Here is a 15,014-nt window from a genome sequence, read left to right as displayed (position 1 = left end):
CTTCTCGGGGTTCAGCATCATCTTGTGTGCGCGGAGGCTTTGAAAAACGCCATTCAAGTCCTGGAGGAACAAATCGCTCTGGTGAGATTTTACAACAATGTCATCTACATATACCTCCACAGTTTTGCCGATGTGGGGTGTCAGAGTTATATGTGTAGCTCTTACAATAGTCGCTAAAGCATTTTTAAGACCATACGGCATGTTGACATAACAATACAGGACACGAGGTGTGACAAATGAAGTTTTTTCCTCATCTTCCCTAGCCATATGGATCTGGTGGAAACCAGAGTATGCATCCAGAAATGACAAAAGCTCACAACCTGAGGTGGAGTCCACAATTTGATCTATTCTAGGGAGAGGATAAGGATCTTTTGGACAGGCCTTGTTTAAGTCGGTGTAGTTGATGCACATGTGTAGCTTGCCTCCGGCCTTCGGAACGATGATAGGGTTGGCCAGCCTCTCGGGGTGCTGGACCTCCCTCATGAATCCGGCGCGCAGCAGCTTCTCGATCTTGAGGCGGATGAACTCCTGGCGCTCGAGAGACTACTTCCAGACCTGCTGCTTGACGGGCTTGGAACCCGGACGGATCGTGAGGTGATGCTCAATCACATCCCTAGGGACCCCGGGAATGTCGACATTCGCCCAGAGGAAAGCGACAAGCACGAGTTCCTATTTGGCTCCTAGGCCTCCGCCTATGCGGGCGATCTGGGAGGGCTTCGCGCCGATCTGCACCATCTTCGCCAGGACCTGCTTGGCGTTGTCGGGCTTCGTGGCACCGTGGGAGCTTGACGGAAATGCGTCGGGGCTGTCCGCCGTCTTCTTTTTGCATCCAGGGACCCGGAACTGATGGTCGGGATCCCCTGGTTGTGGGCTTCTTCATCTCAGAGCAAGTCCTTGAACCCCTCCGTAGCGATTGCGTGCAGCTTCTCGAGGGCGGCGACAGCCGCCGGTCGATCTCCGGGGATGGTGATTACCCCATTAGGCCCTGGCATCTTCATGCACAGGTACCCGTAGTGGTCCGCGCCATGAACTTATAGAGGAGAGGACACCGGAGGATGGCGTTGTACGGCAAGTTCAGGCGGGCGACGGTGAAGGAGATATACTCCGTGCGGTAGTTCTCTGGCGTACCGAAGGTAACCGGAAGAGTGATGGCCCCCCGCGGGATGATCAGATGACCGCCCGACAGGTCAACTCGATAGAGCCAGCCACCCCTCAATACTTGAAGTGGTCTGAGCACCCTATCACCTTTAGTCGGGCGGATCACCCTCATCACATACTTTTCCCTGGCAGGTTCCCTCTAGTTTTGAACCCAACTATTGGCAGGGTGGTCCTTATGAAGACTTTGATCGATGGAGGAGCAGGGACGAACATATTGTTCGCCCATACCCTTGACGCCATGGGACGATCCAGGCGCAAACTGTCCCCCTCCGACACACCTTTCCATGGTATTGTTCCTTGAAAGTCACTCATGCCACTCAGGCGTATCAAACTACCGGTTACCTTTGGTGAGATCACCAATTACCGTATCGAGTTCCTCACATTCGAGGTCGCCGACATCGAGATGGCTTATCACGCAATCCTCAGGCGACCCGGAATTTCCAAATCCATGGGTGTCACACACTACACTTACATGATGATGAAGATCCCTGGGCCTAAGGGTCCGATCACCATCAAGTGTGATCCGAAGAAGGCCTATGCCTGCAACAAGGAAAGCGTGGAACTGGCTATGAGGCAACAGGCTGCAGCCAACTTGACTACCGCTCAATTTACTGCTGCTGCTATTCCCAACTCGGATGAAGCGCCTAGCAAGATAGCGAAGCCATATCTAGCGGCCTTGCCTACCCCTAACCCGGCGATGCCGTCCCAAGAGGCCGGTCCGTGCTTGAAATAGAGTATACCACGGGTTTACTCCATCGCCGAGTGGCCAAATTAACTCGACCAGGGGCTTGCTGACTACCTTTGGCTCCAGGGCTCGAGGGCTACCGTCCCCCAAGCTTCTGTACCTTTTTATCTTCTTATTAGCTAAGCCTTTTATTAAGCAGAGTCCATATTTATGATACTTTTTGATAATAGCTAGAGATGTGTTGAATAACAAGTCAGCTCCCTTTAATTTCTGTTCTTCAGTACGCTTCTTTTTCAGAACTTGAGAATTATGCTGACCTCTTCATACGAGTTTTTATCTCCTTTGGCTCATAGTCTTCACTCGATCAAGCTAGGCTTACTGCCGAGTCATTTTATGACCTCATCAGCAAGCCGGGGGCTACATCGATCAGTAAGCACGACCTACCTTTTTCATAATTCGGGTTTTCTGGGTTGGTTTCCCCACAGCATCATAAGACCCTCAGTAATATTGTAGTTAGGCTTTTTTGATCAAATTTAAATTGCTACGCAAGCTAAGTCATTTTGGCCTTTGGCTGCTTCTTGCTTACAAAGGAATCTATGATCAGCCTGCTTTCCCGGTCTATGAAAAGGTGCCAAGTTGCCTCGGATCACTCGGATCGAAGGATTGTGAACTCTTTCACTTCGGCTTACCTGAGATTATTGGCCGAGTTGTGCGACGCTTCGCCAAAAACTAGGGGGCTACACTTAATACCTGCCCTGTAGAAAACCTTTCTTATTAAACCTTCAAAATTATTTTGTGCAGGAACCTTTATGGAGTCTCCGCCAGACTGCGCTGCTAGTCTACCAGAGAGTCGGGGACTACACCCGGGGCTACCCCCAATGGGTGCGCCGACTGTACACCCCAACTCCAATAAAGATCGAACTCTTCTGTCACCTTATCAAAGTTTATACCCGCAGTAGGGAAACGTAAGAGAGTATGGAGTATTTGTTTTATAAACAAAAGAGTCACTAGGCTATCCTATTACAAAATCTCAAGGCCGGTTGGGCCAGTCCACCCCTAATGACCGACAGGTCAATGTTAGGGTAGAAGGACTTGAGCAATGTCATGCCTTGGGCACACCCGCCGGCTGTTACTCTTCAGGAGGATTCGCGCCGAGTTCGGCTCCACTTCAAGCTTGAACAGCACCTTCTTTGCCAACTTGGCCGCCATTGCCCGTAGCCGCGAGAGCTCCTTCTCTACTGCCTCCATCCGACGAAGGGACGCAAAGTGGGCTCAGTCATGAACTCATCACTCGGGAAAAGGAAAGGCTTGCCCAGAAGACACTTACTATTTGTCTCCATAGTAGCGAAGGCTGTCTTCTTCTCTGCCTCGGCCAGGGCTGCATCAGACTCCTCCTTAGCCCGAGTTAGGTCGTTCCTCTCTGCAGACAACAGCTCCACCTCCCTTTTCAAGGATGATATGGAGGAGTCGGCCTTAGCCTTCTCACGCCTCATCTCTCGGAGTTCCTTCTCGAGGAGGGAGATGGTAGTGGCAGAGGCTACAGTAGTCAGAGTCATAGGATTAAAGTTAAAGATATGACGACATAGGACTCGGGAGTTGACCTACCGTTAGAGGACTCTTTCAGGGTGGCGATCTAGCACACACTCCAAGCCCATCTAGATGTTTTTTCTCGGCCTCAGTCCCGAACGTCCTAGCAAGTGGTTTGATCAGCTCTAAGCCTCCCTTAAGCTATAGCCACTCTCCCGGGCACCCTGTCTATTATTTTGAGTCGTGGCAGCTCGTGTATGCGTAGGCGGCGCTCCACTAAAGGTTCTGATGATAACAAGCTACCCGGATATCTACAAGATGGGCTTAGGCCACCACTCGGATAGGGGTGGGCCGGGCCTCCAGATCAATGGCGGCACATATAACAACTTGGATTGCCATAACAAGCAGGAAACATATCTGGTGCAAACTAAGGATCTCGTGCAAACCCACGCAAACCTACCAAAAAAAGTTTCAAAAAATTTCGAAAAAAAAATCATGAATATGCTTCTCAGCTTACCTCATCTATATATAAAATTTCATGGTCAAATTCATCTTACTCTAAAAATTACAAAAAAGACAAATTTTCTAACAACAGTAATGGTTCAAATGCATCTCAAATTTGTCTTGTTTGTAACTTCTAGAGTAAGATGAATTTGACCATGAAATTTTGTATATAGATGAAATAAGCTGAGAAGCACATTCATGATTTTTTTTAGAATTTTTTGAAACTTTTTTTAGTAGGTTTGCACAGGTTTTCACGAGATCCTTGGTTTGCACCAGATACGTTGCCTAACAAGTATCCCGCAGGATCCTGGTGACTTAGAAATAATTAGGCTTACCAAAAACCTGTAGTTCTAGGATTCCAACTTGTAACCCTACCACTGGGGAGTATATAACCACGGGCAGGGGATCCCTCGAGGGGGGGGGGACTCATCCATAAACACCTTAGAATCTAGGTTGCGCCCTGCACATTGTTCTTGAATATAGGAATACAATAGCCGTATACAGGACGTAGGGTATTACACCATTAGTGGCCCGAACCTATCTAAACTGTGTCTCTGTGTCCTGTGCTACCATCTGTGATTTGCCCCGATAATCCTATACCTAAATCTACTCGTCGGTACAAAGCTACGATAGTTGGCGCGCCAGTTAGGGGCCTAGGCATCGAGATACGATCCAGATGGAGTTCAACGACAATTTTACCGGACTTGGCGGAAACGTCTTCCGCTTTGGGTCCATCAACACCGTAACCCGGCTTCCGGTTCATCCCGCATCGCCAGTTGTGCTTACCAAAAATGGCCCACTTGGAGCTCCCGATTCCATGGCGTAGCTGCTCCAAAGTAAGCTATGGAATGCATGCAAACGAGGGTGCAGATGATCATATGCAAAATGGCAGCAAGGATGCATGAGCGTGATGTACAAATATTCCATATTACACAAGAAAGTAAAAACAAGCAATCTTTTAATATTTTTTCTACACTATTAAACTTGGCAGCCATGTTCTACAATCAAAATAGATCTGATGCACTTCAAATTTTTTAAAGAAAACTTACAGTACCATAACAAGACCGCCACAAAATTTTTAGCCCATTTGAAGCACATTTACTATTCCTTTTGATTTTTCTCATTTCCTAGGCTTAACATGAAGCATAATTAAGAAACAGTAGATAACAGCAACTAAAACACACGGAAACTTTACAAAAGCTTATTTCCACAGTAACAAGTCTACCTAAAATTGGGTGGAGCATTTAGAGCACATGTTAACCCACTTTTCTATTTATTGAACCCCTAGTCCATAGCATTTAATCTTTTTGATAGAAAATACAGAAATATGATGTGAAGCTGAAAATTATACAGTAAAAATCCTAAGCCCATTTGAACACAATAAAATATACTTATCAATTTCAACCCCTTTTTTCCTTATTTTTTTACTAGTTTAACAAGCATAATGTACATGCATATCAAAACAGGAGCAAACATGGTCCCAAAAATTCCAGAGGCTCAATCTTACAGTAATATGACTATAAATTATTTGGTGGAATTTTTGGAGCAAGTTTTATAGCAGCTTTCCATTTATTTATACATATCAACATGGCACTTTTCTATTTCAAAACACATATCAAACAACAAGTAAAGCACATGAAAAATTTACACAAACCTATTCTGAGCTAAAGTAACATGCACAATTTTTCCCATAATATTCTGAGCATATTTGCTTTGGATGGGTAATTCGTAGCGGCTATGATGGCGCATGAGTTGTGTTGGACCTGTAACTGCTGGGAGGATCCTTGCTATTGTACGGCCGACTGCCAGCGTCTTTGTCCCTTCAATACTCTGGTTACCATGACTGACCCTTTGTTGAGTGCTTGCGTGTTGCTACCAATCTTGTTAGAGGTTGCATAGCTAAATGTTGCTATCGTTGTGCGCACCCTCAGGACGTGGCACGTCGATAAGAAAGCGTTCATGTCGTTGCCTTGTGTAGTCACCCTTGGCTGCCTTCATCATGGCCACCTTGTGTTCGCTCTTGGTAACAAAAAAAGGCTGAAGGTGCTTTGGCGCCCCGTGCCTATCAGAGATTGTCTGATTGGAAACGACAGTTGGCCCGGCTAATGCACTATGTGGAAGTCGGTGCCTACTTGTCGATGAGGATGTGCTACCTGGTTGATCCTACCGGTAGTCATATGCTTGTCTCAAAGATTAAGCTATGCATGTGCAAGTATGAACTAATTCGAATTGTGAAACTGCGAATGGCTCATTAAATCAGTTATAGTTTGTTTGATGGTACGTGCTACTCGGATAACCGCAATAATTCTAGAGCTGATACATGTAACAAACCCCGACATCCGGAAGGGGCGCATTTATTAGATAAAAGGCTGACGCGGGCTCTACTCGCTGATCCGATGATTCAGGATAACTTGACGGATCGCACGGCCCTCGTGCCGACGGCGCATCATTCAAATTTCTACCTTTCAGTGTAGGATAGGGACCTACCATGGTAGTGACGGGTGATGCAGAATTAGAGTTCGATTCCGAAGAGAGTGTGAGAAATGGCTATCATATCCAAGAAATACAGCTGGCGTAGACCAAAATTTGACTTGTTTCTCACATGTAGAATGAATTAGGTGATCCAAAGCGTAAAAAGAAAAGGAAAGAAAAGAAAAGAACAGATGGAAGAAAGAAAAAAATTGAAACATCCAACAAGTACAGTCAGGCCACACGGAGAGAGACAATGCCACCAATGGGAGCTCAAAGAAAGAAACAACAAAGCAAGCATAAAAAACGAGGAAAAGGAACGCAAGGCGCGGCGGGTGCAGGCCATGGTCAGCAACGTCCTCCGCTTTCGCGTGTCAAGGCGAGGTGACAAGGCGTGTAGAGATTGTCATGCGCGCGAGCAAGCGGGTCCGCAGGGTGCTTGATGGCCTGAGGGCGCTAACAGACCGGACGGTGGTTTAATGCAACGGCGACGGTGAGCGAGCAGGTGGCGTGCGAGGAAGGTGCGGCGGGGGCAGGCCATGCCTGGTCGGCGACGTCCTCGGCTTTGGCGCGTCTATGGAAATTTTCTTGATCACGTGAACACAGTTGCCCTTCACCTTGATTCTGATTTTGTGAAGGGAGTAGGCTTCCTTGACCACGCCACCACGAGATGCAGCAGCTAGTTTGTCTGACGAGACAAGTCACCCATCACTGTCAGTCCTGACAACTGTGTGCATAAGTCCATGTATCACTGTCTATATTAGGTGTCAAGACATACTAAAAGGGGCTCAAGAACGAAGGTTCTTGCCTGTAAGAAATGTAAGTGCTTTCTCTGATACATTTATCCTTAATGGTGGTTGTTAAAATCTAAAAACTGTTGTGCAATCTGCAGTGGCTAACAGGAAAGGATTCAAAAGAACTGTGTAGTCCACATAAGCTCATTGGATGTGACTAGGACCGTCCAGCAGATGCGAGGAAAGGAAGTGGTAGAGCCAATGAAAGAATCTCCCTTAGCAGTAAGGATATACGTCGTGGAGTGTTTCATTATATGGTTTCCAAGAGTGCCACCTCATTTACAGAGGTTGAGGTTTAGGTTGGTGAATAAAACAACCCTCTTGAGGCAGTTCCATCTCGTGGTCTAATATACAATTCATAGTTTTTTATTGTTGCATGTTGTTGTGGACTTGTGATGAAATATGCCATCTGAACTATGTAGCCACTTCCAATTGTATCAAAACTGAGTACTAGGCTACTAGCCCTTGGTAACTGTGTACGCCAGGTTATATCAGGATGAAATTATGAAGATGGACTCCTTACATCTCATCATAAATTTATTGCCATGTCATTGTTTTGGCCTACATGGCATGCCATTTAAGGAGAATGAAACCCATGAAACTTGCACTAAGCATGGTTTTAGTCCATCAGTCACATGCAGTTGGAGGTACAAAATCTCTTGGGCCATGTTTAGTTCTCAGAAAGTTTTTCAAAAAACATCGCATCAAATATTTGGACACATGCATGAAGTACTAAATAAAATCTATTTGCAAAACTTTTTGCACGGATGAGTTGTAAATCGCGAGACGAATCTAATGAGCCTACTTAACCCATAATTTGCAACAGTGATGCTACAGTAACCTTCCGCTAATTATGGATTAATTAGGCTCATTAGATTCATCTCGCGATTTCCAATCCATCCGTGCAAAAATATTTATAAATAGACTTTATTTAGTACTCCGAAATAGTAAGATTCCATTTCAAAAAATTTTGGGCCAAAAATTTTCGTGAACTAAACACAGCGTTACTCAAATCAAAACCAGTTTGACAGAAGTTTCGAGGATACACCGACCACTGAATTGTCAAATCAGGATGACCTGCTCCTGGCAGTACCTCCTGGTTTTGAATCAATGTATAATAGAAAAGGTATGAACTGTGAAAACTTTACAAACGTTGGCAATGTGTTTTTCATCTTAAGAGGTATTCATATTTTTTAAAATTTTAACATTTTTTATTAAAAAATTTCACATTTAGATCTTTATAGAAACGAATTGTGATTTTGTATCTCTAGGGTCAGCGCCACGTCTCGGCACCACACCCGTGGCGCCGAGGTCCGTGTCAACATGTCGATATGGGTTGGGATGGGGCGCCCACTGCCAAGCTTAGCTCTAAAAGGCAAAAACAGACGCACTAGCAGAAGCTGGACTGGAGCACCGCAGGAGGCAATAGTTGTGGGCAGTAGGCACAGCAAGAACCACACCCACACGGCTACACATGCAGCAGTAGCATGCACATGGAAGGAACATGACAGGCTGGAGGAGTGTGCAGTGGCAGTAGGCTGTGGCCTAGGAATAGTAGCAAGGAAAGGAAAGAACACGACAGGCGAGGCGAGGTGCTATCGCTAATGTCGTGGCCGTGCTGCCGGAGCCCGGTCCGATTGGTTCAGGCCTTTGCGTGGCGTTGCGACATGGCGTGGTTATCGATACCTTGATCTTTGCCTCCTACTAGTACGTGGTAAGAAGCGAGGAGTACATGCACAACGTGGATGCAGCGGCTGATTTTACAGGAACCAAGGGAGGGCGGCGTGTTGGAGTCAGTAGAGACAGCTCAGGTAGTACTGATACTTTTTTTTTAATTGCGTAGCAGTTGAGGAAGGTAATTGAGTACTCAAGGTAATTTCGTGGGCAGCGAGGAAAAAATGATAAGCACAGTTCTATACTCAAATAAGCACAGTTGAGTTGATCGGGATGTAAGGGCAGTCCCAACCCAGACTCTACCATAGAGTCTAAACCTTCTATTTATTGTGTTTTGCTGATGTTGCAGTATATTTATGGAAGAGAGGGGGAGAGAAATCAAGACTCCAAGTCTTATTTAGACTCCAAGTCTTCACGCAAATTAAGAATGAATGTGAGAGAGACAAGTAGGCCATATAAACCAAAATAACACACTTTGAATTGGGAAGTATAGTTTTTTGTGATGAAGTCTTTGAGGCTTAGACTCTATGAGTAGAGTCTGCATTGGGACTACCCTAACGGCTCTACTGGCTCTGAGAACCCCCCCTCACAAAAAAAAATCCCCATTGGCCTTCGCTTTGCACGCGAAAGGGAGCAGCATGTACTAGTAGCAGTGCCGCGCAGTTTTAACTGCACAAAATTATTTTATCCCAATTGTCGGCATATATACATATACTCATATTATTGTTACTATATTAGGAGATAATTAACACTTACGAGATATATTTGATCAGTTTTTAAGTAGAGCACGTCAACATTCAGCTATAGCTTCATATGGCTGGCGTCTGTAACACATTGTTCTAGGTGCGCATAATCATATTTAAACAGTTCTAATAAAAGCTTTATATAGTACCGTGGGTACTGAATAGATGACAAGTGCTCCCGGTGAATAAGTGCTCACAGTGAATAAAGAGATCGACCAGGAGAGACAGACCGAGGGCCGGGCCGGCACGCAGGTGTGGCAAGTTTTTTATATTTGTTTCTCTCTCCAACCTGCCAACCATGGCAGTGTTTGGTTTGAGGTGTAAAAAATTTCGCGAAATTTTTTTGTTCTTTGACCACTAATTTAGAGTATTAATTGAAGTCTAATTACAAAACCACCCCCACAACTCCCGTGTAAATCGCGAGACGAATCTAATGAGACTTTTGACCGCATGATTAGAGAATGATCACTGTAGCAACATTGTAGCAAATCATCAATTAATTACCGTCACTAGATTCGTCTCGAAAAGTTACACCCATTCCTAAAAAAATTTTGCCAATAGACTTCATTTAGTACTTCATGCATGCGAGATTTTTTTTTCAAAAAAAAACGTGCGTGTAAAATCCACTGTAGAAACCAAACACACTCCTGACTGTGCGTTTCTCTCTCTCCTCGGTCTCGTCGGCCAATCCGTCCATCCATCCGTTCCATCCATCGGGGGTGGGCTAGGCACGCCATGTGCTCTCAGACTAATTTCACTAGGATCTATCTCATGTCTCATCTGACTATTTATTTTAAACTTTACTATGCAAATAGTTTTATCTACAGTGCACAACAGTACTCTACAGTATTTTGGGGCTCTACGGTGCTCACTGGTGAGGTCAGTCTCATGGGGTGGCTGACCACTTCGTCAACATGGCAGCATGACGCCATGATCCGTGGCGCTCAGCTAGACGTCCCGTCAACAGCCACGTTGGCGTGCTGACGCGGACCTTGGCACCACAGGTCGTGGCGTCGACCCCTAGGGTCCAAAAACGAACTTCATTTCTTCAGGGGTCTAAATGTGAGATTTTTTTCTCATCCTGCATAGCCATCTAGATCTGGTGAAAAACAGAATATGCATATATGAATGACAAAAGTTCGCATCCTGAAGTGGAGTCTACTATCGGATCTATTCTAGAGAGGGGATATGGATCTTTGGGACATGCCTGAAACGAACATGGCACCATTTATGCCATTTCGAGTGATTTTGGTGATCGAATGACAACACAACACTTGGACTAATATGATTGTTAAGGTGACCATTCTCAGGCTTTTAGGTTCAAGTGATGACAAAGAGAAAGAGAAGATAGGCATAGCAAGGCCCGAAGGGCTGCCCCTACGGGGGTTCCGCTACCCGGTTAATGGACGGGGGTCGAGGGGGAGCCGCCATGATGGTAGTCGGAAGAACCGACACCATGATGTTTGGTGCAGGAGGAAATCGAAGCCGAGTCAGCCTATAGGCACCGGTTGAACTGACGGTCCAAGAAAGGGCATCGGTGCATTGGGCGTACTGTGTACCAGAGACGATGTCAAGTGTCCAGGAAAGGTTTCTTCAGCACCGGTTCAACCGACGGTGCATCGGAGTATACCATCGGTGCAATGACGTCAACTGTCAGGAGAAGATCCTTCAGCACCGGTTGAACCGATGAAGTATCGGTGCATAGCATCGGTTCAACCGGTGGTCACTGTGTCAGCAGTCAGAAGCTCAACGGCTATTCCGTGTCTTAGAGTGACCGGAAGAATCGACGCTACCCCTACCATAGGCATCGGTTCTTCCGGTGATACGCAGATGTTCAGCTAACCGTTGGAGCAACGGCTACAAGACTTGGTGGCCTATATATACGCCTCACCCCAGCCATTTGAAGCTTGCTGGAGTTGCTGGACATCCCACACACACCCAAGAACATCTCCAAGCCATACAAAAGCATCAAGATCATATCCTTAGCCCTTAGCACACTTTGAGAGTATTGTGTATAGGATTAGCTCTTAGTGAGTGAGATTGTAAGGCTTCGAGCCTTTGTGCTGTGGTTCATTAGTGAACCAAAACAAGAGCTTGGTGCGCCGGCACCTTGGAGTGTGAAGCTCGCCGGCAACGTCATCGACCCTCCGACTTGGTGTGGAGTGGCGACGACATCTTTGTGTGGGGGATGTGGAGACCCCATTCCTTTGTGGAGAAGCTCCTTAGTGGAACCCGGGGCCAAGGTGACCGTGATTGTGTTCACGGAAGAGACTTGGTGGCCGAGTAGCAATACTCTTAGTGAGTGCTACAACAACGTGGATGTAGGTGTGCCTTTGTGGCTAACCAAACCACGGGATAAACACCCGCGTCAAGAGTTTGCTATTTCCTATCCCGCTCATTAAGCTTCCGCATTTCATACTAGCAATTTGTGTGCCTCTACTTTCATAGAATAGTTTCTTGATAGGAAAGGCTATAGGTTGCTAAACTCTTTTGGGATAGGGGTTTCACACTAGAACAACCTAGTTGCACATCTAGATAGCTTGTGTTAGTTTAAGTTTTGTGCAAACTAGTTGGAGCCATAGGTCTAAGTTTTTATTAGTGCCTAATTCACCCCCTCCCCCTCTTAGGCTAGAGCACCCGATCACTTTCAATGCCTTATTAAGATCGGTGTAGTCGATACACATTCTCAACTTGCCACAAGCTTTTGGGACGACGATCGAATTGGCTAGCCACTCCGGGTGGTAGACCTCACGGATGAAGCCAGACAGCAGGAGCTTATCAACTTCTTGCCGGATGAACTCCTGTTGCTCGAAGGATTGCTTCCTAACCTTCTGCTGGACCAGCCGCGTACCGGGGCGTACCATCAGTTTGTGCTCCATCGCCTCCCCGGGACCCGAGCATGTCGGAAGGTTGCTACGCAAATACATCGATATTTGCATGGAGGAATGTGACGAGCGCTGATTGAATCTAGACAATACACACTAATAACCTTGTTACACATGGTGATTTATTCCAATGTAGATAGTGAGATATCTGCATGGCTCATTGAACTATGGGAAACTTTAGCAAAATTGCCAACAGTATTCTGCTTGTTGGCCCTTCAGGAACCGGGAAGGAGAGGGTGGAATTCCGTTTTTCTCTGCCCCTAGCCAGCCAGATGGGCCATGATAGCAAAAGTTACCTTTTAACTGTGTGATGCTGAGAGGATTGGTTTTTTCTTTCTTCTCTTTGATTCATATTTTGTTCTAGCTACAAACCTCTCACACCATTGTCCTTGATTAACTGACAGATACATATTTGTTCTTTCCTTGCTATTGTTCATTTGGTTTTCCTGCACAACTAAGGCCCTGTTTGACAGAGCTCCGCTCCTAGCTTCTGTTGAGTGATTCAAAGGAGCTGCAATTTTCAGAGAACCACTCTGAGAGCGAATTCTGTGAAGTGATTCTCTGAAATGAACTAAGGCCTGCGTTCGAAAAAAATAGCTTCTTCTGATTCACTCCCAACACAGAAACAACTTCTCCATTGAGTTTATCCTATAGAATCACTAGATAATCACTTTTAGCCACATAATCACTTCTCTCAAAGAATCAGAATCAGAGAGAGCTCTACCAAACAGGCCCTAAGGAGTTAATTCTGGAAGCGATAAACATTCAATCTCGAATCTGAGCTCAGTACATATTTTATTTTGTTTTGTAGGAACTGAGATATTGTTTCAGTAGGAAAGTAACAATAATAAGCAAGGAGGAAAATTGGTCACCAGGCAGATCAAGGCCTGGCAAAATTTTGGCTAGCAATGTAAGTGCCTGTGTCATCATATACCTTCATTTTTCTGGTGTTGGTCCTTATGCTGTAATTATAATTGCTGGTATGCCCTTTAAAAAGGACCTGCCTAGGTATCACATTAATGATTATTCGAGTCTATATTGATGCAAACTAATTTGGTTTGTCATCCTCTCTATAAATGTCATTGTTTCCTTGGATAGCTTATCATAGGAGGGTTAACAAGCAACCCAATGCTCGAAGGAAGCTCCTCCAAACAGAAGAAACATATGATTTAATGGGCTCATTTGTATCGTGTGTACACTATCTTTTTCTTCGTCTAGGTCATGAGCAATGTAGTGTCTTGTACAAACTTTCAACATTGTGTTGCCACATGTGATATATGGTATTAACCTTTATCCATAGACATGTCTTAGCATAGTCGTATACATCTAAGATCATTCCAACTACCAAATATAATTGCTAAGTTTTTCCACACACAATTGTCAGAGTTCCAGATGTTTATATATACACGAGGGAACCACACGCGCATGGGCGCACATCAATCACTAGTGGACTACATATGGGACATGGACAAAAAAAAGGGAAAGAGTAGTAAAATACAACAAATCAAATTCATGGTCAATGTACAGTAATATAAGAAATAGATACTTAAATACAGTAAGCAGATTGTAGCTGCCTAATATAGTCAAAAGGTGCTCCACAACTGGAGCATCATGCAGAAAATTATTAGTGAATCTCACACCCAAAATAGGAGCATACGTTATCATCAATAGATAGCTAAAATGAAATACAGAAAAGCAATATTCGGCAACCATCAAGAAAAATCGAATTGGGCCGAATTTTTTGGCCAGATTTCTTTTATCCCTAGCCCTTTTGAATTGGACGAATTTTGGTCCGAATCCCAGATCTCTGCTTGTCATTGAGTCTGTTATGAAAGATTTAGAGGGATGATCTCATCCATTCATGAATCAAAGGAACCGCTGCACAAGATCAATGGTGAACATCATGCATAAAGAATCAACTGTATGGAATGGACACCTACTCAAGACAGACGCCTGTTCAAAGATCTCTCTCTAACCATTGTAATCCAGGAATGGGTGCGTTGCCACCCGTTCACCATGTATACATTTGTACAATCTTATCAATGGAAATACAAAGAGATTCATTCTACAGATTCACAATCATTTTTAGTTTACAACATGTTATCAAGCATGCCTCAACCACTGAGTTTTCAAAGAAGAAAGAGGAAGAACGCCGGCGACATAGAACTAGGTAAGAGAGATGCCGGTGTATACCTTGGACGCCGTCGTCTCCTCCCTCTTCGCCACCATCGACCGTGATGTCTGGGATGCCACCCACCACGGTGTGGTCAACGTCTTGCGCGTCCGGGCCATGCTCCGCCGCGCTCTGGCTCACCTCCGTGAAGACCACATTGTGGCCCCTCCCCTTCCGTCCCGCATCCGTCATCGCCTTCTGTCCCGCTCCCGTGGCGTGCAAGGGCTGGCCCGCGCCCACGCCGGCCCCCACTCCCGCGCCTGCACCGGCTCCGACCTCAGCCCCAGTGGTTGCATCCACCAAGCCCGCATACCCACCGGCATATTGCCCGAACCATGGGTGGATGTGCCCACCATTGGAGGTCGGGTCTTCCCGTGCGGCGGAGATGCTCTCCACCAGGGC

Source organism: Panicum virgatum, chromosome 7K (assembly GCF_016808335.1).
Source record: "Panicum virgatum strain AP13 chromosome 7K, P.virgatum_v5, whole genome shotgun sequence".
NCBI lineage: Eukaryota > Viridiplantae > Streptophyta > Magnoliopsida > Poales > Poaceae > Panicum > Panicum virgatum.
The sequence above is the reverse complement of the archived record's forward strand: the minus strand, read 5'-3'. Positions refer to the sequence as shown.